The following is a 27,313-nucleotide window of genomic DNA, read 5'->3' on the forward strand; positions in this document are numbered from 1 at the left end:
ACACTCTCACATTCACACCCACACACAATACAGCCACGTTAGTTGATTTAATTCACCTACAGCAGGGGTGTCCGAAGTCGGCTGGAGGGCCGGTGTCCTGCTGACTGTAGCTCCAACTTGCTTCAACACACCTGCCTGGAGATCTTCTTATATGCCTAGTAAGAGCTTAATTAGATGGTTCAGATGTGTTTGATTAGGGTTGGAGCTAAACTCTCTAGGACACCAGCCCTCCAGGACAGAGTGTGGACACCCCTGACCTACAGTATAGCACCTATCTTTGGACTGTGGGGGATACCGGAGAACCGGGAGGAACACCACACGAACATGGTGAGAACATACAAACTCCACACAGAAACATCATCTGACCAAGCCATGGTTTGGACCAGAGACCTTCTTGCTGTGAGGCAACAGTGTTAACCACTGAGCCACCGCACTGCCCCAAAATTATTTAATTGTTTAAAATAAAACAAAATAATAACAATTACAAGTTATAATAAAATACGCATCTTGTAAAAGTGCATGACAACTTGTTTGATAAAACTGTATTCAAACTAGGGTTGTCATAAGCATCGAGTTTGGTATCAATCTGTAATGAAAAACCTTTTATGCTAACATTTTAGCGCTGTTGAGCACATTCCTAAACACTGCTGACTGACCCTTGTGAACAGCAAGGAAGAGTGATAAACCGATGACTTTCAGGACCAATCACAGTCATTTCTGTTGAGCATGAGAACACAATGGTCAATCAGCAGTGGTTAAGAATCTGCTCAACAGAGCTCAAATATTAGCGATTGGTACCGAACTCGATACTTTTGACAACCCAAACAATCATTTAGGTATCCACGAGAATAAAAGGAATATACTAATGAAACTGACATAGCTGGTTTACTATTTAAAGGTATTTATGTTTGCAAGCATTTGTATTTTGTCTGGTAAAAACTTTGATCATGCATTGACACTGATGGCTAAAACGACAGCATGCACATGATGAATATCAATAATCTCATTTGAAAATCCACATCTGAAGAGGACTTATAAAATGTTGTTCTTATTCAAGCGCATTTACATTGTACAGAATTCCTGGCTAAAACCAAGCCAACACTAACGGAAAAAGGCCCTGGTGGTCATTATGAACGCCTCTTCAGTCCATCTAATGGACCATCTCTTCCCTCACTTCACCAAAAACACAAGAGCACATGAATATTTACCACCAAGCAAAGCCTTTCCATTAATCGGTTCGCAAACGCCTAAATAGCATATCTGTAGCTACTTCTACATGGAGGTCATAAATGAACATTCCTGCTTCATTAGCATATTAATTTATGCAGCCACTGAGTGCAGCTCATAGGCTGTGACCAGCTCCTCTCCTCCCCTATTGGTCAAGGAAAATAATTCATCCAGTGTCCTCTGACAAGTGGGCTTGATTTTCATGTAACAAAACTGAGTGTAATATATATTAGTATATTTAGTATATATATTTAAGTACTGTAAAAGATAAACCAAAAAATAAGTATCTACTCTTGCTCAATTCAAATTGTTTGTTGAGTTTGGTAAATAAATAAATAAATAAATAAATAAGTAAATAAATAAATAAATCTAAATAGTACTTTTTGGATTTATAAAATACATGCTGTCAATAGACCAATAAACTAATTAATCAATCAATCAATCAATGTAGTTTTAGGCCTATAAATTAATAATTGCAAATATTATGTGAAGTACCGATAAATCCTATTTGTTTTGAATTTATAAGAATTAAATGAATAACAAATATGTATAATTGATCCAATTTAATTAAAATGACATGGCATGATTATGCAATAAACTACATTTACACTGCATGTCATTTTTATGAATACTGTAAATATAATGTATTGTAAAGATAAATCGTTGTGTTAGGAGCCAACTAGCAGAATGTTTTAGTTATCACATTTACATATATACGTATTCAAACTTGTGAGAACATACACAAACTCTGGTTCTCACAAGTTTGAATATGTGAACTGGAAATATTTAACAGTGAAATTTGAGTTAATCCCACAAACTGTACAAAGCTACTGTATAACGTCAGAGGACTTCAATAGATTGACTATGTTTATAGTGATGCTGATGAAACATTAACAATAAAGAAAACTTGAACATTCTTAGATTTTATATTACACTTTTAATATAATAATTCAATAATTCAATTATTATTATTTTTTTGGCCATTTTAGATGCATGTTTATTTAAAAAAAATAGGTGGAAATCTGCACAAACACAATGCACACAAAAAAACATGACATGTGGGTATGAATTGACAGCAAAAAGGATGTAATGCTAATTGTACCATGTCTCAAAGGAAAAGGGTTAACATTATATTGTATTTGGCATAGGGTGACAAGGTAGCTCAGTGGTTAGCACTGTTGCCTTACAGCAAGAAGATCGCTGGTTCGAGTCCCGGCTGGGTCAGTTGGCATTTCTGTGTGGATTTTGCATGTTCTCCCCATGTTGACGTGGGTTTCCTCTGGGTGCTTCAGTTTCCCCCACAGTCCAAAGACATGCTAAATAGGACAATCGAATAAAATAATTTGTCTGTAGTGTATGTGTGGGAATGAGTGTGTATGGGTGTTTCCCAGTACTGATTTGCAGCTAAAAGGGCATCCGCTATGTAAAATCTATTTGGATAAATTGGCGGTTCATTTCACTGTGGTGACCCCTGATGAATAAAGGGACTAAGCCGAAGAAAAATTATTGAATGAATGAATGAATGAATGTAATTGCCATATATTAAACATACCGCCTGCTAAAAACAATACTATTAATATAACCATAGTATTGGTAATTGTATATATTACACACAAAAAAAAAACAAAAGTCTTTGTCAATCAATAATCTGGCTCTAAACGAATGAAAGCTGATGTTTATCACTGCTTTAAAAGTTCATTTAATTTGGAAACACATTCCACTCTAGTGAAATGTATGAACAGATATGTTGTTTTTTGCAGTTTTGCAGTAACACATTTCCACAGAACCTGGGATGCTCAAAACTCTGATCTAAAGCAGAACAATCATATCAAAAAACGTGAAAACAGAGAGAGAGAGAGAGAGAGACAGACAGAGAGAGACCGCAAATAAGAGCCTGAGCAGAGGACAGGCTGTGATATCTATATTGAGTCCATTTGTGTTTGTTTTTAGGGTGTGTGTGCACATGATTTTCCAAGTCACTGTCTGTGCTCTGAAATACAGGAAAATTGCATGACTCACTTTGAGACAAATGCAGCTGTTTACAAAAGCCTGACAAAAAGGTGACTAAACTAAGCTAGCTCTCTCTCTCTCTCTCTCTCTCTCTCTCTCTCTCTCTCTCTCTCTCTCTCCAAAGTTAGTTATAAACATAACATTTATTACAATTTTCTATTTGCTTGTGAGTATTAATGCAAAGTTTAACATGTTTAAAAAATTATGTTAAAGATGAGAGACTAGGAAAATAAAATAAAATTAAATAAAAAATTCACAATAATAATATAAAAAAATTCTAAAATAAAATAAAATAAATATTAAATGAAATTCCATATAATTCAATCATATTTTGATCATATCGTATTGCTGTACACCTAACCAATTCATTATTAGTGTCTCTGAATGTTAAACTGCATAAAGATTGTTTATATATACTGTTTGCATGTTATGCACGCATAAACGGCCCAGTCTAGTCTTTGGGGACACATGAACTTCATCACTAGAGCTGCTCTGTCTCTTCATCAGGGTTTTATTATTTCATTTAAAAATTTAAGAATTGTGCATTAAATAAAAAAGATAATAAATTCAAATAAAATAGATTAAATTAAATAATAAATACATATAAAGTGAAATTTCATGCATTTTTATTAATCATATTAGAATTATTCAAATGGTTATAATAAAATAAAAAATTAATTTAATTAAGATTAAATAAATATAAAGTAAAATGTCATGCATTTTTTATCTTTATTCAAATGTTTATAATAAAATAAAAAATAAATTAAAGTAAATCAGATTAAATTCAATTTAATTAATTAAGTAAATATAAAGTGAAATTTCATGCATTTTTAATCATATTAGAATTAATCAAATGTTTATAATAAAATAAAATAAAAATTAAATTAAATTTTAAATAAATATAAAATTGAAATTTCATACATTGTAATAATTTCAGAATTATTCAAATGTTATAATAAAATAAAATAAAAACAATAACAATAACAAGTTACAGAATAAGTAGTAAAAATCCCTCCCTCCCTTTCTTTCTCTCTTAGCAGATCCGGATTCATTTCAACTGTTCCCAAAAACCTGAAAGTCTTTTTTATAATTTGCTTACAAGCAGGCTTGGCCCATTGTTTTGCACGTCCACATTCGTGTAAACAACGGCGGTTTCCGACATGCAAACAGACGTGAAACCTAATTTATCTGGGCTTGAGCGTGGGTCACTTGAGCTTCTGGAGGCCGAGCGAGTCGGTACATAGTCTGCTGAATGTCAGTCTGTCTGAGTCTAGACATTTTTTTCGGACCTGCCCTCACGTTTTGCTGAGCTAAGAACAAAGTACACAGAGTACACACACACATATATACACACACACACACACACACACACACACACACACACACACACACACACACACACACACACACACACACAGCTTTCAGTCTTAATACCAAGGCAGCGGTATTTCGTTCCTATCCCAAAACAAACAAGGCAGTGCATTTCTTTACACTATTTAAATGTTAACAGGCAAGAGCGCAGACTGAATAGAGCATTCTTTCACTCTGGATACCAGAAACGGCCCAGCCAGACTTTCAAAACAAGTCCTAATGAAATCATCCAAAAGATAAATAAAAAGCTGCACTTGTTTTCTTTTCTGAGCTCGCCTCCACCTCTTTTTTCTTTCCCTTTTTTTCATAACTGAATTATATATTTTTTTTATCTGAGTGCAGACCAGTGCCTTACGAGTGGAAGAACTACTGTAGAGTGATTTCTCATTCTCTCTTCCTTTCCCTCGATGACATTTGTAAAGCTAAGATTGTTTTAACATCCTGAAACTGATGATTTTAACCCAACTGGCCGTATGAACTCCAACAGAAATGTGGAATCCAGTCATAAAAACATGGAATGTTTTGGAATTCTGTATTTTTTGGATGAATGAATCACGAGTATTGCTGTACACCTAACCAATTCATTATTAGTGTCTCTGAATGTTAAACTGCATAAAGATTGTTTATATATACTGTTTGCATGTTATGCACGCATGAACGGCCCAGTTTCATAGCCCAGTCTAGTCTTTGGGGACACATGAACTTCATCACTAGAGCTGCTCTGTCTCTTCATCAGGGTTTTATTATTTCATTAAAAAAAAAAAAAAAAAAAAAGGGCTGTCAGGGTTGTCATCAAAAACAGACCACAAAACATATGAAACCATAAAAGAAATTGAGAAATTTTTTATATTACAACTTATAAATAATTATAAAATAATTTTATAAAATAAATATTTGCTAAATAAATAATATAAAATATTATACACAGTTGTACACCCGAATGTACTTGTCAAAGTAATAATATGTATGTGTTTATTTATTTATTTATTTATTTATTTATTTATTTATAATTCAATTTTGCAGAATAGGTAGACAATTGTTTGTGAAATTCTTGATATAAAATTGTATTAAACTGAATAGATTTCCTGATTGTAAATAATAATTGGGCATGCCTTACTAAGATGTAGTTTAGCCATTAAAACTTTGTGAACAAAACTTAAAAACAGGATAAAACTAAATTCAGACATTTTTAGAAATAAATAAAACATCTTCATAGATACAGATAATATTTAATTATTGCAAAAAAAGACACAAAATTGTATCTAAAATGCATTATAGATTGATTCCCGAAAAAAAATTAACAACTAAATATTTTGATTTCATTAAGTAGAAAAGGACAAATATCTGCAAAATAATGTTTACTGTTCAAAAGTACGCACTAGGGTTGGGCCGATAGACGATGCCATTGTCCATCTGCGATGGCCAATAGACAATTCATCGCCCCGCCCCCATCGCAAACCTGCTTGCGAAAAAAACACACTCAGGATTTCTATTTGAAATAAAAGCTGTTATTCTAAACTTTTAATTAAAAAAAAATTTCAACATTGATAAAACAGCAGTTATTTGCCATTTCCAAAAATGACACAGACTGCATTATTGATTGAAGTATATCCCTTCTAATCGGCAACTCTTAAAAAAAAAAAAAAAATACATAAACAACCGATATACAAAAAAAAAGAACATTCATTCATGCATTCATTTTCCTTTGGCTTAGTCCATTAATTTATCAGGGGTCGCCACAGCGGAATGAACTGCCAACTTATCCAGCATTTGTTTTATGCAGTGGATGCCCTTCCAGCAGCAACCCATTACTGGGAAACACCCATACAGACTCATTCACACACATAGATTACAGCCAATTTAGTTAATCTAATTCACCTATTGCACGTCTTTGGACTAGAGGGGAAACTGGAGCACCCGGAGGAAACCCACGCCAACACGGGGAGAACATGCAAACTGAAATGCCAACTGACCCAGCCAGGACTTGAGCCAGCAACCTTCTTGCTGTGAGTGCTAACCACTGAGCCACTGTACCAGAGGTTTGGGGGGATTGTGGCGGCGCGTTGGATGGCAGAGGGGTGTCACGGACGAAAGTGAAGTGGGTTGGGGAGTCGAGAAAGAAAGTGAAAGTGAAAAGTGGATGGGGTAGGAGGGCAGATCAAATTTCAGATGTGCCAGATCCGGATCCAGCATGTTCTGACAAAAAATTAAGCCCTGATTATAATATCACACTAACAAACAAACATTTTGACAATGTTATTTATTTAATCAAATATTTTATATATTTTTTCTTTTAATGTTTATTGCCAACATTTAAAAATAAAAAGAACATTGATTCTGTACAAATTAATTACAGTAGACAAAACTGCTGAATATTTTCAAATGACAGCAATACACAGTACATTTTACATCAATTCTACACAAGCAGCATGATCCTCCATCAATAGCACTACCTACTATTTCTTGATCAGTCTATTTGTTCTTCATCTGTCTTTTTGTTTGTTAAAAAAGTACAATTCTCAATCAACCTTATCACAGAATCTACATATTTTAAGAGCTTCAATTACCCTAATTTGTAAGTCACTTTAGATAAAAGCATCTGCTAAATGACTAAATTTAAATGTACAAACACAAAGCCATTTGTAGCTATCCCAACCATTACATAACACCACTTTCTCTCAAGCAAATCACATGTTTTTACAGGTTAATTTCTTCAAATGATCTCAAGTCTCCTCTGACATCACGTTTCCTCAATCTCTCCACCAATCCCCGTCTCTTTCTCTTTTTCTCTCATCCGTTTTCTTCTCTGCTCTGACCACAGATCTGCTGTACTATTAATATCAATAACCCACAAATTCCATTTCCCCATGCAGAGACAGACTGAGAGTGAGCGCGGCAACTGAAGAAAGAGCAAAATCTCCCAATACAGATTCACTTCTCCTTTCGTGGGACAGATCTAATTGGACAGGAGAGAGTAGAGGCAGAGACTGTGCGCTTTACTCAAAAAGAGAGCTAGAAGGACATGCACGAAACAACTTTTACACAGCATTTGTTTTATGTTTTTTTACCCAGAGAGAAAAAGAGCAGTGCCTAAAATCTATGAACACTTACCCATGAACACAAAGCAAAGCTCCACAAATCCAAATCCAAACAATTCCACACTTTGATCTGTACTATAAGTGAAAAAGTCCACTCTTCAGCAGCTGCCTCTATATCAAGTGTGCGAGTCTTTTCCCTGTTTGCTGTTTCTGGTTTGCTCACACATGCACTCGCGTCTCGGGGGCTGGAGGTATGTGGTCTAAACACAACAAAAGCCTGAGTCCAAGATTGAATATGCAGGAAGAGGGCCTCCGTTTGCATAAACACAAACACTCAGCAAATGAAGGGCTGGCACCGATCACACCACTGCCTGCTGGGAAACGCATACCTGTCCCGTCCCAGCCCTCCACTGCTTTAATCAATCCATACAGCTGAGCAGGAATGGACTACACTGAGGCGGGGGAAAAAAAACTCAAGTGCTTTGATTATATGATTTACAGGTAACTATATGAATATTTTGTATTGCTATTTTTTTTTTTTTTGTATGGAAGTCGATTAAACACATTTAATCACGCAAAAAATATACTAAAGATATGTTGATAATTAGGATTTTTGATATTGGGATTTATATATTATCAGAAATTTTAATTAATGATTAAAATAATTTTGCATTAAATAACTAAATGAATAAAAGCTATTCAAAAATCTGGAATTCTAAAACTAAAATAAAATAAAAATTGAAAAAAATTAAATAAATAAATAAACAAAAAAATAAAAAAAAAATTTTTTTTTGAAAAATAAATAAATAAATAAATAGAAAAAAAATCCATAAAGAAAAAAGAAAATCTAGAAAAATGAATAACGAAAAAATTCAATAAATAAAAACAAAACAATTTTTTTTTTATTAAAATAAATAAATCCAAAAATAAATAAATCCAAAAAGAAAAAAATAAATAAATAACGAATCATAAATACAATCAAAATAAAATATATATAGTTTTGATAAATTACTGTTAAATAATTTACAAAATATATATGGAACATGATCTTTACTTAATAGTGTAATAATTATTGGTATAAAATGGATCATTTTGACAAATACAATGTATATTTTGCTATTTTCTATTTTTAAGATATATTAACATAACATATTTTGTGGTCCAGGGTCACAAATGACAAGATATAGATTTTCTCGCCATTATTTAAGGTATGTTTAGTTAATCAGTTTATCATTTAATAACAAATAGTGCATCCTAAACAATTTTGTTCTTAAGTGTCAATTACTTTTACTAACTATACAGTTTGAGCATCGATTACTATTAAACGATTAAACAATTGACAAATAGTACTTACTGTAATTAGATTGTACTTGTATTTAAATATCTAAACAAAAAGCTGCTATTAATATGTTAATACATATGTAATTACGTAATGTAAGATAACAACTACCCCCCCACCACTAAACCTGTCCCTATCCTGCTGTATCCCACCACAATAGCAACAAGTGTTTTGTAATATAAACACAATAAGCACACTCTGCCACAGTTCAGTTTTGGTGTCAGTAGTTAAAGACACCCGATACAAACGTAAATTCTTTGTGCTTATCTTTTCTTTAACTTCCATAAGGGAATGAAAACAGGATGCTGGTGGAGGTTAAAAGGACAGTACAATAATGCGGTGCTTCATTTCTCGCAGCTCTCCCTCGACCTTAAAGTGTGTGTTGAGCGATGTAACCTCACATCACGAACGCTAAACTGAGCGATCGCGACTCGTTCCTGTAAAAACACCAAAATTGACACTCATTCATAAAATGCTTTAACAACTCGCTTAAACCACAGAGAGTGAAATACCATAGATGAGATGGAGAGAAAAAAGGGGAAGGGAAAAGGAGTGACGGATGAGGTGAGTGAGAGAGGAAAAGAAAGAGGGAGCACAGACAGGACCTCCAGAAAATAAACAGGGTGTCTTGTTTCAAAGGCGAGAGGGACACACAGGCATTCCATTGTTCAAGCCAATTATCAGAGGCAAATAATAACAGCAGATGGATCCAGCGAGGCCAAAGAACGAGTGAGTGAGAAGTGGAGAACTGCAGAGCAGATGATGAAATGTGAGAGAGGAGGAGGAGGAACAGACAAACCCCGTCCTAAAGCCCCACACACCAGATGTGGACTTCTACAGGGACTCTGCACAAACACTAACTTTCACCGCAAACCCTGCCCAGCAAACACAGGATGATCTAATGCTGGGTTCACACCAAATGCAGATTTAATTGTTCGTGCGTGGAGATTACAAACAAAAGTCAATGTAAATCCGCAAAAAGAGGTGAATTAGCACTGGACAAATGATGCGGAATGTGTGATGAGTTCAAAATGTTCAATTTGAGCTGAAAAATTGCGTGAGGCAGAAAACATGCCGTAAGTAAACTAGAGCGACTGATGCAATGCTTTACATTTGGTGTGAACCAACATAAAATGAATGTGTTAGTTTTTAAAGCAATTTTTTTCATATAAGTATGCATTTTCAAACTTACAAATCAATAAATGAGCAATATTAACACAAGTAAAAATTACTAATAAATTGAAAACATGATGAGATAAGCTGATGGCCTAGAGCTAAAAGTGTCAGGCACGGACAACAACGCTAATATTTGATCCTTATTTTAGATAAGTATGCGTTTACTTTGCCACAAACCAGCACAAATCCATTCTGCTTGGTTTGTAATGAGACAATTGGAGTTGTAAAGAGTGGAAATGGTAAACACCACTATGAAAGGAAACACTGTCATTTTAGACGGCAGTTTGCACAAAATATAAATAAATAAGGAACGCAAAACTACAACACCTAACAGTAAACTTTTCATTTTTTGTACTTGACCTGCATGCAATGCTTTTCAATGCCCACACCTAACCCCACCCCTCACAGTGACGTCACAAGCTCCATTGAGTGCATTGGGTCTGACATTGCATCTTCATGGCTGCATCCAGATACTGCTGGGTCTACGTTTTGTTGTGTTTTGTACAAAAATGGACTTTAGTGATTTTGCCACATTCGCACTGTATTTAATGTGTTGTGAATGCAAATGCCACTTTATTTTTGAAGAAAAATGAATAGTGTTGACTGGATGCATGTTATGGATGTTTATTAAAATAAAGTTATTATATCAAATTGCTATCAGAAGAAATTAACATCAATTGTTATAGACCATTGACCTTAATAAAAATTAAGATTTGGACTTTTAATATAGACATCAAGAACCCCTGCTGTATACTATAGTATAGTATAGTATACTAAATTAGTATAGTAGTATTGCATATAAACTTATACACACACACACTACCACTACTGTGACTACTACTACTGCTACTACTACTAAAAATAATAATAACAACATCAGCAACAACAACAGTCATCATGAAAGTAATTATTATTATGCTAAACTAATTATTATTTTTATTAATGTTATTTAAGTTTTATTGTTGTTTAGTTGTTGTTGTTGTGCATGTTGTAATTTCTTCTTTTTATTACAGATGTTATTTATATTTTATTGTCTATTTATGTCTGCATTTATGTGTTTGTACTTTGCTAAATGCTCCTAACACAATAACAAATGTCTTGTGTATGTAAACACTTGAGAATAAGGCTATTACTAATTCCGATTCTATTATTATTATCAATATTATTATTATTATTATTATTATTATCATCATTATTATCATTATTATTGCTATTATTTTATTTTTGGTGGTTCATCCCGCTGTTGCAACCTCTGAAACAAAGAGAAAGCCGTAAGAAATAGAATGTATAATATTATTTGAACTACACTCAAGAGAAATATGATCTTTATTCTTAATAATACTACTATTAGCAACCAGGCTAAATGTTACAGGTGCAATGTAAATGTGTTACAGCACCACTTTGAAAGCATAATTATTTCCATTAGACTAATTAACTTTGATTTGCTTATTCCACAAACCAAACTGATGATGAAATTTCAATTATTGTGTAGACTCGAAATGGCATCAAAAAGTAGCTTTTGCTGTGAGCCAAAGAGTAAAGGCTATGTGTTATGTTGAAAGCATTTCTCAGCTTTGTTTTTTTGGTTGTATTTTATCAGCAGCGGAGCTACAGGGAAGAGCATCTGAAGCGAGAGGAACCGGCAACTCAATATGCTGAAGGATGTGTCATATCAACTGACAGCCCGTGTGTCTGTGTGTGTGTATGTGTGTGTGTACAGGCAAGGGGAAGGGGGGCTTTTTCAGCCTAAAACAAAAACGCATCCTCAATGTGCCCCTGTCAAGGGTGGGAGATGTCTTCAGATAGTGGCACAAAAGATCAACCGCTCCTTTTCAGCCGAGAGAAAAGAAAGAAAGTTTTCGTTTCATTAACTCAAGACTAAAGCATAATTATCTCCCTATGGGCCGCAATCACCAAAAGAAGGATAATAGAACTGAAAGCACTTTCCACTCCACTCATCTAAGCGGTTCTTTTCTTCTCCCTCTCTTTTTTTTCCACTTGTTTTTTCTTCTCCGCCCTCAGATGAGATTAACCAATCGAATAATGGCAACAGATTGCGGGGGCAAGAGGAAAATACAACTTTCAGAATGGTGTCTGTCTGAAAGCTTTAAAGATTCGCCGCTATCTGGCTTCTACTTGTCAGCGAAATGGCTTCCTTTCCTTTCGTCTGGCACCTCTGTTCCTCTTTATCTGTAGGAAAAACGGGGTGAGGAAGGTTAGCCGGCAAATCGCCCTGGTTTGAGCAAATTTGAGATTAGAATCAGATAAAGCGCAAACATTTAACAAGCACAACCCTCTTTCTCGGTTACTAATAGGCTGCTACTTAAAGGGATAGTTCAAGCTAAAATGAAAAATTTACTCGCAAATTACTCGCCCTCAAGTGCTTCCAGAGTTATTTGAACACAAAAGAAGATATTTTGAAGAATGTTTGAAACCAGTAGCCATAGATTGGAATAATAACAATAATATGGAAGTCATCGGTTTCCAACATTCTTCAAAATATCTTTTTTCTGTGTTCATCAGAAGAACAATAAAAAAAAAACTCAACGGTTTAAAGCAAGCAGAGGGTGAGTAAATGATGACAATTTAAAAGTTTTGATTGAACTTCCATTTAAAGGTGCTTGTAGAGCTAACCTTAAGTGAAATCCCTAAATGATTCAGAAACAGAACAGGCCCTGGTTTTAATTAGCTTATGAAAATAATTGCTATTAACACAAGTCTCATTCGGTTTGGAGCACAAGGCTATGACAGCAATAGCAAAATCTCACTTCTGGAATGGAGCGAAGACAAAGAAATAGTGCGAAAAAGGGAAATTGGCAGGCCAAGCGACTGTTTTGTGCATTGACACAGAGGTCGAGTTAATTAGACTATTGTCATTTTAATCAGGACAGCTTCTCGGTCAGCCTTCCCTCAAAGAGCGAGCGTGCGCATATCGACGCCGTGCTCTGGGCCTCTGTTCGGTGTGTATGTGTGTGTGTGTGTGTGTGCAACGCTTTGCTAATGAGCGACTCCACCGAAACAAAGCCCCCGAAGGACCACCGGGGGAAACTCCTCGCCCTTCTCTCTGCTCACTTCTCTGTTCATTTGAAAATAATTTAAATATCAAATATTTGAAATCATTTGCTTCTCTCCCTGGCTATCTGATATTGAATGGCAAGTCTTTCATGTCGCCTTTATTATGTTCATAAACCGGCATTAAAATTCAGAACTATCATTACAAGTGACTGTTTTTTATTACGGCAACTACCATTTCGGTCCAAACCATGGATTGTTTTCAGATAACTATGAATATTTAATTCTGACAAGACATTGTTATGCAAAAATATAGCCACAGTGAGAGCTGCTGCACCATAAATGAATACAACATTGTGCAATACCTCATAATTACACTCGATTCGGATGTGAAAAAAATCTCTAACACACTGAAAAATCAGTCAACATACAATCATATACACATATACAACATACAAAATTGCATACACTGAAAAAAAATATTCAAAGATGATTTTTAGAATAAGTGGTTGTAAATAATTTATTTGGGGTGAATTTAAACAAACTAAGTTGAACAGTACTAAATTTAATTTCTTTAAATTAAAAAAAACACACGAATTGTTTGCAACAATTTTGCACACATCATTTTTTTCAGTGTAGCTAGTACTCATTTTGAATATGTAATTACTTCACCACCTCAAAATAGTAGTACATACTGTAATAAAATGAGTAAGTAGTGTAGTATGAATGTAATCTGGATTTACTGCATCAACTGTGTCATAATCACATGATTTAGCAGTATCAATTGCATCAATTGCCTTCACAAGTCCATGGCCTTGTGGGATAAGTGTAACTATATGCACACTTACATCTCACCAGAAGTCGTTGGCCATAAAGACACTTTCAATATTCTTTGGTCACACTTTACAATAAGGTTCATTAGTTAATGTTAAGTAATGCTTTTACTAACATGAACAAACAATGAACAATACATTTACTACAGTATTTATTCATGTTAGTAAATGTTAGTTAATGAAAATACAGTTGTTCATTGTTAGTTCATGTTAACTCATGGTGCATTAACTAATGAAAACAAGCATGGACTTAAATGTTAATAATGCATTAGTAAATGTTCAATTATTATTAATAAATGCTGTTTAAGTGTTGTTCATGATTACAGGTAGTTCATGTTAGTAAATGCATTACCTAATGAACCTTGTTGTAAAGTGTTACCTATTCTTTTCTGATTACTGTAAATTTGGACCTATTTTTTGTCACACAATATGTAGCATATGGTAAACATATGATTTTGGGCTTAGTTAATACTTTGAATGTAAATAAAGAAAAATCAGTAGAGCGTTACAAAGTTTTACACAACTACAAGCCAAAAATGCAGTTATGTGTAAAGGTTCAGATATACTCAAGTGGTTCATTCTTTTCATTTGATATCAGTCAAATAAATTCATTACACACAAACGGTTTATTTATGCAAACATGGTTAGTTAAAATATGGTATCTCTGTAATGTTGCATTTGTCACTTGGCTTACACATAGTACCCCACAGATGAGGGGTTCAAGAAAAATACATGTGTAGAAACATAAATCTATTCCTTCAAATGCCAACATCTCATCACACATGGCATCAAACAGCTAGATTTCAAAACAGCTCAGCCATTAACAGTGCATTGCAGTTGGTTGACTGCTTGCTTTGAACACTCCTCCTCAGGACACAATCGGTTTTGTTTATCTTCATATGCCCTACTATGTACAATGTAGGTGACATGATGTCATCTAACCTTGCATGTAAAGAAAATTCAGCTGGATGCACGATAACTCAGGGTTGCCGTTATGTACATAAACTCACAAATGATTTGTGCCAACAGTGTGGAGATAAATCATATGGGGGAAATAAGATAGCTAACGTTAAGAAAACTTTTTTAAAAGTTGAACATCAATATGAAAACAGTAAACAGAAAAAAGAAATTTAGTTGCACCACATAAACAAATACTTTGTGGTTACAAAATGCATGGATTTAAAAACACAGCATAGTTTTGACTTGCAAGCTCTTTCCGAACTTCATTCTGGTTTTCTACTGACTAACATACCACCCAATTTGTCTCATTTGCATGTAGTGAGGAAAAATAAGTCTCTCATTTATTTCTTAAACTGGAGATGAAAACAGACTAATGGTTCTGTCTTAATTTGGAATTTTCTTGCCATTTATCATCCTGCAGATAATGCATGGTTTTATCACTCATCATAAATATTTCAGGCAGTGTTAATATTAATTTGATCAGATATTAATTTGACTGAAAAAGCGAGTAAAAATCAATTATTCAACAAAAGGAAAAGAGCTGCGAAGTTGATGGTAGATTTTTTAAATCAGCTTTCCGTAAATCAACACCTTCCCTCACTAATGATTTATGAAGTTAACGAAACAAAAACAATATGCTTAAATCCTAAATAACTATGTGTTGTAAAACTGGTTCATTTGCAGTAAAATCACATGACCAGCACAAATGATACCGGTTGACTCGCTGTGACATTCACTGCTGCGCCTCTATGGGGGATTATAACGGATTACATGAATAAATTAAAACCTAATTTGAATGTCAATCTCCTCCTCAATGGATACTCTCTTTCTGGTTCACACCACTCAAGTAAAAAGGACCTACTGTACACCCCTCAGGGTAAATTAATCTCCCTCCACAGTCTATGATTATTGCTCATCCTGCAGGTAAGTCCAAGTTGTGAACTCCTAAATTTACATACTAAACTTCAGTCCATTATTCGCAATAACCACTGTGCTATGGACAAAAATCTGCATTTCAAAATGATCAAGCTTACAATTTTTACCTCCTAGACAGCAAAACTAGTAAAAAAAAAAAAATGTTAGCAACGACTTAGCATCAACCTAAGCCACTTTACCGTACTTTGTTAAAGGTGCAGTTTGTAAGTTTGACACCCAGTGGTTGAACTAGGTATTGCATTCTTGGATCAAAACAAACGCAAGCTCAGGTTGATTTAAATCATTTTCTATTTCAAGTGTTCCCATTAAGATATGCTTGGTGTTAATAGCAGGTTTGGTATGCTGTCCCAGGAGAGAGCCCTGAGCTTGATAATCCTGATAATTTGCCCGGTCAATAAGCAAATAAGGCCATCCATGGTCAGGTAGGTCTCGAGAGCTCCCCTTAGAAAAAGGAGGAAAAGGAGGAGACGGGGTGGAAGGGAGGATTCTTCCAAAACGAAAATAGCGCAGTAGGGAAAAATCGATCCATTTATTGTAAGCTTCGATCAATCTGATTGGATTACTCGAATTCCTCTTCAAATTAGTTTATGAAACTTCATATTAAAGCAACAGCACACGCTAGACGAAATATTTTCCAGCTGAACAACAGAAAACTGATAATGATAACCTCAAGTACACCTCATGTGCTTTATTTAGTGTTAAATGCTGATAATGTGAGTTTGAATGCCATTTTACATGACATTTATTGACATTACAACTGAAAGCACCAGCAGATAGTTCACCTCAGATCTTGACAATAAAATAAATCTTGTAAAATATTTATACTTTAGAACTGTGACTCAAAACCAAAACACATCAGAGATTCAGCATCTACATGTAATAATGTTAAAGAGGTTTAATATGTATTGATTAGATTCTAAACCTTACCATTTCATGAGTGAGTGCATATTCTGTGCTTCTGAATGGCTGAATATACATTTTTGTTGTGTTTCATCTGTTGCAAACAGCCAAAATGCTTATCGCGGCAAATCTAGTCATGTATCGTGTTGTTAAAACACGGGGTTACAATGTAACCTGCTCACCTAACGTTTATGCTCGTAATTTATATATTATTTACTAATTAATAACCTCATAAGAAACTCTGTCTGTTACTGTCCACTGGAGGTTGCATTTCAGTCACAAGCACATGCTTTGAGAGCCTTCCTGACTGAATTTAGAAAATACGCGGTTTTCCAACAAGGAAACCCGGGGTGCTGAAATATGATTGGCTAAACTGTGGTTAAAAAAACCAAAATAAAGACAGCTGTTCTGGCATGTAACAGACATTTTCAAAGCAAAATATCTGACTTCAGCATTGTTTTTTAGATAAACAAGAATGTTCACTTAGCATGTTTCTTAAATATCTGCAAACATATTATGGCTTTTTATTCTTAGAAGAGTCAAAGACTTACATACAGCACCTTTAACTGGATAGTTAAAATTTCCTCAGAAAATGCACTTTTAAAATGTGTAATTTCAGTATATGGGGGAGAAAAAATCCCACAGTACTATTATTAGCACTAGTAGTATTGCAATGTCTGACATTTCTTCTCAGATTTTGAGTTTCCAATCTCCAAAATCTTCAAAAGCTCAAATATTGCCGTTTTTATCTCACAATTTCTTTATCTCAGAGTTGTGAATTTATTCTCTTGCAGTTGTGAGTTTATGTATCTTGCAAATCATACTTTATTTTTTGCAATTCATAGTGTTAATCTCACAATTTAGTCATTTTTCAGAATTGCAATATCTTGAAATTCAGTCGTTTTTCACAGAAAGAGGTTATATATCGCCATTCAGTTGTTTTTTTTTCTCAATTGTGGGTCTGTATATTGCCATTCAGTCATTTTTTTCATAATCATTAGTTTGGATTAACAATTTTTTTTTCTTTTAGAATTTTGAGTATTTATTTCACAATTTAGTCATTTTTTCTCAGAATTAGTAGTTTATATCTCAAACTTCAGCCTTTTTTTCTCAGGACTGGTAGGTTACATCTCAAAATGTATACCCTTTTTCTCAGAATTGGTAGTTTATATCTTGCAAATGAGTGATTTTCCTTAAAATTTAGAGTTTATATCTCGCAAGTCAGAAGCTTTTTCCCTAAATTGTGGGTTTATATCTTGCAATTCATATCTTTTTGGAGTATTTGTCATTTAAATATTTAAATTAACTCAGAATTGGTAGTTTATATGTCACTATTCAAACGTTTTTTCTCAGAATTTACAATTTGTCACAATTGAGATGTTTCACAGAACTGTACATTTATATCGCTCAAATAGTAGTTCATATCGCGCAAATCTGACACATTTCTTAGATCAAATCAAGACTTTTAGTTTAAACCATGCAATTTTTGCAACCGTTGTGCAATTTATAATATAAATAATAAAGACAATATAACACATAATACAAATAATAAACCATTTTTTTTCTCATAGCTGTGAGTTCATATCAGCTGTAAAGGTTTTTTTCTAAAGGAACCAAAAGAAGGTCAACTGTAAAATATAAACTCATAACTGCTGGATATAAACTGCACACTATTAGTGTAAATGTTGCAATTTTCTTTTATTCCTGATTTATTTTTTTATGCTAGATACAGTTTATTGCTTGAGTTTCTCCACTAGAGCTCATCAAGATCTGTTTTTGTAAACATAATTAACATTATTTATTAATAACTAATATTAATAACTCGATCTGCAGCACAACAAAAAAACATGTTTACAAATATTAAACTGAAATAAAGCAGACAATATAAATGATTAAATCAAGTGACTGCACGATTTCATTGGCTATACATTTAAGCCAAAACTGCTCCTCTTCTCCTCAATTATTCATGTCCACGTTATTTTAGAGGACACTAAAAAAAGAATTTAAAAACGCTGATTCGTCCTAATTAATGTTCTCCCTGATACTCTCTACAGATGTCTTAGATTTCTCTGCTAATATTTTACTGTTTAACCCCGTCAAACATTCAGCTGGTCTATTTTTTTCCCCTAGTCTGAACCCCCTTTTATTTCTCCCGCCTGTCTATCCGTCCCATCCCCGCCACATTCTGTCTTGTCTCTATCTCTCCCACTAAATCACCACTTGATGTTTCTTAATTTATTCCACTCTTTCTCTCCTTTTTCCTCCCACTCACGGACACACGGCATGGAGGGGGGTGCTGTGTTTTCTTTGGGCGAAACGTACGTTACTGTGTGAGAGAGGAGACTTTAAATAAACATCTGCACAGCATGGCCACAATAGAGTCTTTTGTGTTGAAATGTGGAGAGAAATGATGATGTTTGGAGGGCCATTTTCAGCTCAGTAGCGACGTGGACGCAACGTGAACACTCTCAGAACAGGTCTGCTCACTCAAAAATGATAATTCTGTCATCGTTTACTCACTCGCGGTGCTCCAAAGCTGTATGATGTTTCTCATATAAAAAAAGAGAGAAATTCGGAAGTCTGTGCTGGTTAGACTTGCCAGACATTTAACAAGAACTTTTTACGTTGGCTTTGAAAAAATTTAAGTAAACAAGAAATAAGCCTCATAAAAGTTGTCCAACACGCTATGAATTGTGTGCAGGCCTGAAGAGATCACTCATAAAGAGTTAACATAGATATATTTGTGGTTAATTTGTGACATGCAGTTTGAGCTCCATACTTTTTGTGCTCAGGAATCTGACTTTGCGGTGGCTCTGGATTAAAGCTAAAAATATATTAAAGAATGATTAAAGTAGTGCACAGAGTGATCATTTTGATTCACAACATCTCAATGTATAGTTAAGAGAAACAGGCAAATTTAACAATATTTGACAGTGTGAATACATGCATTGTGTTTGTTATGACTTATTTTGATTTCTTTCACATTCGTTGGGATGTATCTGTGTTGAACTGTCATAGTCTTGATTTATTTTACAAAACTGCCAATTTTATTTTGATTTTATTCTTATTTTGTATTTATGTTGTATTTATTATTGTTATTATTGTTATTATTATTATTATATTACTATAATTATTTATTTATTTTTGCATGAGTATATATTTTTATGGCTCTGTCGGGATGGGGTGAGTGTTCTTTGTTTGGTATTTTATTTGGTTACCAATACAGTCTATTTGCATCCCTTTTTTAAAACAGTTGAAGTAAAAAAAAGTGAAACAGGCATTAATTTAGTCTTTTTTGGGGGCAATAATAGTGGCAATATAGCCATTGATTTTCATGTTATGATTCACCATGGATCACAGCTTTAGCTGAAAATCGTGTGTACAGAACAAAACAAACAAAAAAAAAGTTTTCTGAATTTTGGCCTAGAAATGTTAATTTAAATTTAAAAAAATATTAATTATATAAAACTAAAAAATTAAATTAAATAAGCAAAAAAAAAAATTTAAATGGTCATAAATCCTTAAAAAAATGTAATTAAATATGAAAATTATAAAAAAAAATTATGGTCATAAATCATTTGAATAAAATAAAATAAAATAATAAAGTAATACAAAATTAACAATTATAAAATATGAAATAATAAAATAATAAAAAAATATTACATTTAAATATGTAAAAAAAAATAATAAAATGTGTACAGAATATAAAAAAGTTAAAATGTAAAAAAAAAAAGATAAAAAGGGCAAACAAATTGTTAACTAAAATTATTTGTTTGCCAATTAATCAGCAGCTTAAGTTCAATGTTCAAATAATTAATAGATTCATTTAAAAGATCTGAACAAATAGTTTGTAAACTTGCTATTGCAACTTGTAGACTAAGAACTAAGAATGTTGTCAAAATGTCTGTAAATAACATTTAACACAGAGTGTTAGTGCATAGATTTGGACTTTTACACTCATAGTAGGTGGATGGCAAAGAGCATGGAAAACAGTTTTTGAAATACATCTGATGACAGCAAATCCAATTTGGAAAGTTATGAAGATGAGTAAACTATGACAGAATTCAAATTTTTGAACTCCATCTGGTACTGAAACAGACCCCTAATTATCAAGAAACTCAAAACTTAAACAAAACAACTATATGTAAAACAAAACTCTCTTACAACCACAATCAAGCACCAGCCAATATGTTATCTGTTTTCCAATACTAATAATAAAAACAAAACTTACCAGCGTTTACAGTATACGCAGACCCAATACTTCAACACTTTTACCTCCCGTTACAATGGGAAAAAGCTGCATCTATTTCTGTTTCCCATCAGCATTTGCTCTTTGTTTCAACACACTCCACACCAACAAATAACACTCTATGCAAAGTAATGCCTGCAAATTGTTTTGGATCTGTATTTGAATATTTAAATGCTTCACTTTAGATCTAGATATATGGCAGCAATTTCCATATGAGTATGAAACAGGCACACACACACAATACATGATAGCGGTATGTCATTTTTTTTCCAGGGAAGACAAAGTTCAATCAGATACACACCAAAAACACACATTCCTACCACAATGGCAACATTTTTTTTAGAAACACCAGGTCACCAAACTAACACAACAAATGGCCAAAGTCTGAAGTAAGTGTTGCGGGTTCAATAATCAGAAAAGCCGCCCACATTCTGCCATTTAACCAAATTGGATGTGTTGATAATATTGAATTTACATATAGCATAACAGTTCTGGGCAATTATTGTCAAAAGTAGCCTAGAGACAAACATGAACTCAGCACAGGTTGCTTACAAGATCATCTGGGAAAAAAAAAAAGTCTCACATTTGGGTCAACGCCGCAGGATCACACTAGCTGTCAAAGGCAAGACAATGCAGGTCAATAAGGGTAAAAAAGAAAAATAAATAACTATTAGTTATTCCCATACGTCTCCAGATGATTGATTACAGTAGGAATTGTAGACTTTTTGTATTATAAGTTTTCTAAAATGTTAAGATATGTAAATGAAGAATGATTTAATTAAATATGCCCTAATTGGCATACATTTTCACAAAAGTTTGACCACTGAATGAATGAAGGTCAAAATTTGTGGTTCATTTTTGTAAATATTAGAATTCTTGTCTCCAGATTATGGATCAGTCATTTTATCACTGTTTAAATCAGAAAATATTCTGAAGAGTTTTTTGTGTGTCTGTTCTATAGCTATAAACGCAGTTCACAGTGGAATTTAGCTTTTTTTTATTACAGCACATTATGTTCCGCGTCGTGATTGGCTGTTGACCATTGTCAATCAATCTCCTCTGTGCCGTGTCTTCTGTACAGTACAGAATGTGTTCAGCTTGCCAAATTTGCATAAATCTTCAATCGGTAGCAAGTGCTGTACTGTATGTTTGCAAGTTTTCTCCCCAAACATACCCCAAAACGTCGACGAAACATTCTGCACCATTAAAGGCACTTGTGGTACCACCCAATAGGCAAAGGAAGATGCTAACCATTGCACAAAAAGTTGGACTTCAGGACAAGATACAAGTAGAAGTTACGCAGCTGCAGGGTGCTATTACAGAATCAATAAATGTTCAGTTCATTATATTCTGAAGAAGGGAAATAACGAAGATGATAGCACCAATATGTTTCAAGAAAGATGCAAAAGGCTTGTGACTTTCCGCAACAAGATTATCGCAAGAATAAAGTCTGCTTTAGCTTTGTGGATCAGTGACTGCAGGAAAAAAATGTAAATGCTTGTCTGAGCCTTAAAACATAATAATTGTAAAGAATTAAGCTGACTACTTACTACTATTGCAGGGTATTTTTAGAACACAACTCCCGCAATTAACAAGGGACCACTTTAGTAATAATGTCTATAATGAAGCAAAATACTTTAGAACATTTCCCTCTGTAAACGTTTTCAGAATATAGATATGAATGAATCTGTAAAGTGTATTGTATGTACAGTAATGCTGCTGAAATGGAGATTTAAGGCTCGGTGCAGGAGAAATCCTTTAAAAATATGTATTACAATTAGAATCTGAGAACACAATTGATAAAGTGCAGCAAAAAAAAAACACTTAAAACTGTATGAGACTAAAAAAAAAGCATTGAGCGCCAAAAAAGCCTAACATCTAATAGTGTACCTAACTTATCTTAAATTGACAGTTCAACCAGAAAGTGACATTTACTCATCCTTAAGTTGGTCCAAACCTTTATGAGCTTGCTTTCCTCAGTTGAACACAAAAGTAGATATTTAGAAGAATGTTGACATCTATTGTAGAAAAAAATACTATGGATGCCAATGGCTACCGGTTTCCAACATTCTTCAGAATATCTTGTTTTGTGTAAAGCTCATGAAGGTTGGAAAGAAGTGGATGGTAAGTAGATAATCACAGAATTTTCTTTTTTTTTTGGGTGGGCTTATTTGAGTTGTCTAAAATTGTATCTAGCTTAGCATTTAAAATGCCCTCCTAAGGTCAACTACAGCCATGTATGACCGTTGTTCTTCTTGGTAATGCAAGGTCATGCTATTTGCTTAAACAGATGGCCAGATTACGCTGGACGGATCAAAATCCTGGGTCTGAGCTTGGCGGCTAGCGTTTGTTACTTTGTGTGGCTGGAGGAAGAAAAAAAAATTCAGATTTTGAGAAGGACAAGATGAGAGATGCTTTGATCTTTTGACTTTGAGAGGGAGATACTGACTCGCTCCTGTCTTACTGTCTCTAAAGAAAAAAAAAAATCACTGAATATCATACGGAAATGTCAAAAATAAGTGTATCAACATGACGAACATATATTTTTAGGAACAAGCAGTGAAAGAATATGGTGCCTTAGTTAGAGACATATATATACACACACAACAAGTTTATTATACAGAACAAACCTTAGAAAACACAAACAGACAAAACACACACACACACACACACACACACAAAATATATTTATGTATGAATTTATGATAGATAAAACTATATTTATTTACACTGTAAAAAATGCTGGGTTCCACACAATTCCTTCATGATGTCCCAACACAAATTAAGCTTACTTTGTTTTTACGAATTTAGATGGATTAAACATAAAACAATTAAGCTGTCCTAAAACAAACCCAAGATTTGTTGATTGAGCTGATTTAAAAAAAAAAAGTAGTTTGAAGAGGCTGCAAAAAATAATTGTGTAAGATTACTTATTTGTTTAATTTAAACAATTTGGCTAGTTAAATTTATTAATAAATGCTTTTTCTATCATAGGAGGAAATTTATTTCCTATCATGCACAATTTGTTAGAAAATTATTCACTTTTTCCAAGAAACAAAAGTATAATTTGAGCAAATCTGCCTATTGCTGTGTTTTTGAAAGACAAATAATTGAACACTGAAATGTAAATTATACAGTTTTATAATATTACTAGTTTTACTGTACTTCATAAAAATAAATATGTTTGGGGAGTTTTGAAAATAGTGAATAGAAAGTGATTTCTGTTTGAGTGTGTAAAAGAAAAGACTTCACTAATAATTTATTTAGCTTACTTATATTTTCATTGTATGAAAAAGTCCAAAACAATCATCCAACAGTTTGGAATAAAATATTATTTTAAATATATCAAGATTACATTGGAATACCTATAAGCACTGCTATATAGGCATGGGCCGGTATAGGATTTTGAAGGTATATAACATTGGATAAATATGTTTGGGGAGCAAAAGAAACATTCAAAAACAAAAAAATAAATATATTAATTAAAAACTTAAAAAAATAAAAATAATAAAAATTAAAGTCCACATAAACCGGAAGTTACTGCTGACTTTTATTGTATTTGAGTAATTCCAACTGAATTGGAATATTAAGTAGGGGGATTAATCTGATTGGTGCATCATGTGTTAGCTAATGCGGGACTAGCTGTGATCAATCATAAACATGCTCCTCTCGATATTTGTTTATTTATCATATTGTCAGTTTTTTTCCAATATCATGCAGCCCCAGTGTGTAAACAGACTGGAGTTTAATCTAAAAACTACTAAAGAACAAGATAAAATGGTCATTGAAAACAAAATAAATTAGTTAATACTGTTAATTAAATGCAAAATTTTAAATTAAAAGTTTTAAAAATAGTGAATAGAAAGCGATTTCTGTTTGAGTGTGTAAACAGAAAGACTTTGTTAATGTTTTAATCAGCTCACTTGCACATTTACATTCAGTAAAAATATAAAACAATCCAACAGTTAGGAATAAAATATTATTTTTTTAATATATCAAGGTTACATTAGATTGAACAACTATCAGCACTGCTTTGTAGACATGGGATGGTAAAAGATTCTGAAGGTATGATAACCTCGGATAAATATGTTTGGGGAGCAAAAGAAACACTCAAAAACAAGAAAATTAAAAAAATAAATAAATAAATAAGTCCATGTGAACTGGAAGTTGCTGCTGACTTATTTCAATTTGATTAATTCCAACTGAAGTCAAATATTTAGTAGGGGGCAGGATTTTATTTTTGCACTCCACTTATCTTTCACTTTAACCAAACTAACAGTTAAAGGCAGCAAAGTGGTAAATTGTATTAAAATATGATCAAAACAAGCACTTGTTTCAGTAGATTACTTTATGAATTAACTCTGACAAGAACAATGTGTGTAAGCAAAATAATTATTTAAAATTTTGATTTCATGCAGACTTGCAAAAGGAATCACCCATTTATACAAAATGATCCAAAGAAGTCTGCCTTGTGTTCAGTCGACACAGAAAGAAGCAGCCAGCATTTTAAAAGAGAGTGAAACTGCGAATATGATTGGGCAAGAAACAGAAAGATAAACAGAAAAAGGCAAGAAGAGGATGAGATGGCAGCCTTGGCAGAGGCCTATAGGATGCCAGCGAAGGTGTCACTAATCTTCAAGTGACCCGAGGGGAAAGAGAGAGGAACTGTCGGCTTCTTTATATTCGGGGTGCTGTGACTCATCTGTTGCTTGTCACATTGGGTTTGGAGGCTCCGCGAGGCGGCCATGACCTCAAGCGGCACCCGCGTCCTCCCGTCTGTGTATTTACAAACACAGACAGGCCACAAACAGCCTGGGCTGAAGCGCTCTGGACGTATCACACCAGCCAACAGAAGGAGAGGAGGATGACAGATGGGATTGACCCTTATGTCACCATGCTGGACACTATGATATTGCCTGTGTGTGTATATGTAAGTGTACGTGTCTGTGGATGTGTGTGCCTTGTATTCCTTATGTTTAGTCTCCACAAATATAGAAATACCAGAACATTTTGATTTTGTGGGAACATTTATTTTGGCTCCATAAAGGAAAATGGCTCATAAAACACAAACAGAAAGAAGTATTTTGAACATGTAAAATGCAGATTGTTTCCTGTGAGAGTTGAATGTGAGTGTTGTGAAGAGAATATACAGTTTGCACAGTATAAATATAATTACATCTATGGGAAGTCCCCATAAAAATAGGTGTGTTTGTGTGCATGTGTGTGGGCTGCACAATATATTGTTTCAGCATCGATATCACAATGTGTGTATCTGCAATAATGACATCACAGAATCTGCAATGATATGTTGAGATTAATAAATATTGACAGAATCTAATAGGTTCTAATATAGTGTAAAACACATTTGAATGTATATTTAAGCCCTGTGACTGTATTATTTCAAGCAAATTCAAACCATTTGGGCACAATAAATTCTGAATTTTCATTTTAAGGAAGACTATTCATTAAATATGTTGCTTATTCAAGATAATTATTAATACAATTAAGACTATACAATGATAATCTACATTTGATTATTGCGTTTCTGAATCTCACTGCTGTCAGAGTCCTCTGAAAACTATGAAGCGCTGTTTAACTATCTTTGTTCTATTGTTTTCATCTGTATTTTATTTTTATTGGCATAAATGATAAAATTATAAACGATTTCCAAATAGAGCTACTCAAGTCATCTGATGAAATTATATTAAAATTGCAATATATAATCATAAAAAAAGAATTTCAAGAGTTCACACTTGAATTCAGCTGATGATTGATAAAGAGTGTTCGGCATGCTGTCCCATGAGAGAGCCCTGAGCTCAGAAGATCCTCAAGCCCAGAGCTCCCTCCCGATAGAAGAGGGAGAGGGGAGTTTGAGCTCATGTAGGTCTCGAGAACTACCCGTTTGGTATGGATATAGATGAGTAGGAATTGTTATAAGAGACATATAGCTGACTAAGAGTTAATCTATGGTGCCTATTTGGATTGTTTAATTCACTTTTGTCGCATGTCTTTGATGGGTGAGAGGAAACACCAAGATCTTCAAGATGAAGATAACTGAAGTGAGAAACTCATAGGTTATTTATAGTGGATAAGGTTTTATCTGATTGGTGCATTGAGTGTTAGCTAAGGCGGAACCAGCTGTGATCACGTGCTCGTCTCGAAATTAGCTTATTTATCGTAATGTCAAGTTTTTCTCCAGTGTGTCAACAGACTGGATTGTTCTATAGTTTAGTCTAAAAACTACTAAAGAACAAGATAGAAT

At 33.7% G+C, this 27,313-nt stretch overlaps 1 protein-coding gene across 40 annotated transcripts in view; it reads right to left on the bottom strand.

Annotated features, from left to right (window-relative positions):
* The window catches only part of foxp1b (forkhead box P1b), a 289,418-nt gene that overhangs the window by 197,061 nt on the left and 65,044 nt on the right, over positions 1 to 27,313 (bottom strand). For 5 of the 40 annotated variants that reach the window (XR_015492849.1, XM_087255910.1, XM_087255928.1 and 2 more), the window contains exon 1: positions 7,720 to 7,858. The gene's annotated coding sequence lies outside the window, so the exon portion shown is untranslated. 40 annotated transcript variants of the gene reach the window in all.

Source organism: Danio rerio, chromosome 6 (genome assembly GCF_052040795.2).
Source record: "Danio rerio strain M-AB ecotype USA chromosome 6, GRCz13ab, whole genome shotgun sequence".
Lineage (NCBI taxonomy): Eukaryota > Metazoa > Chordata > Actinopteri > Cypriniformes > Danionidae > Danio > Danio rerio.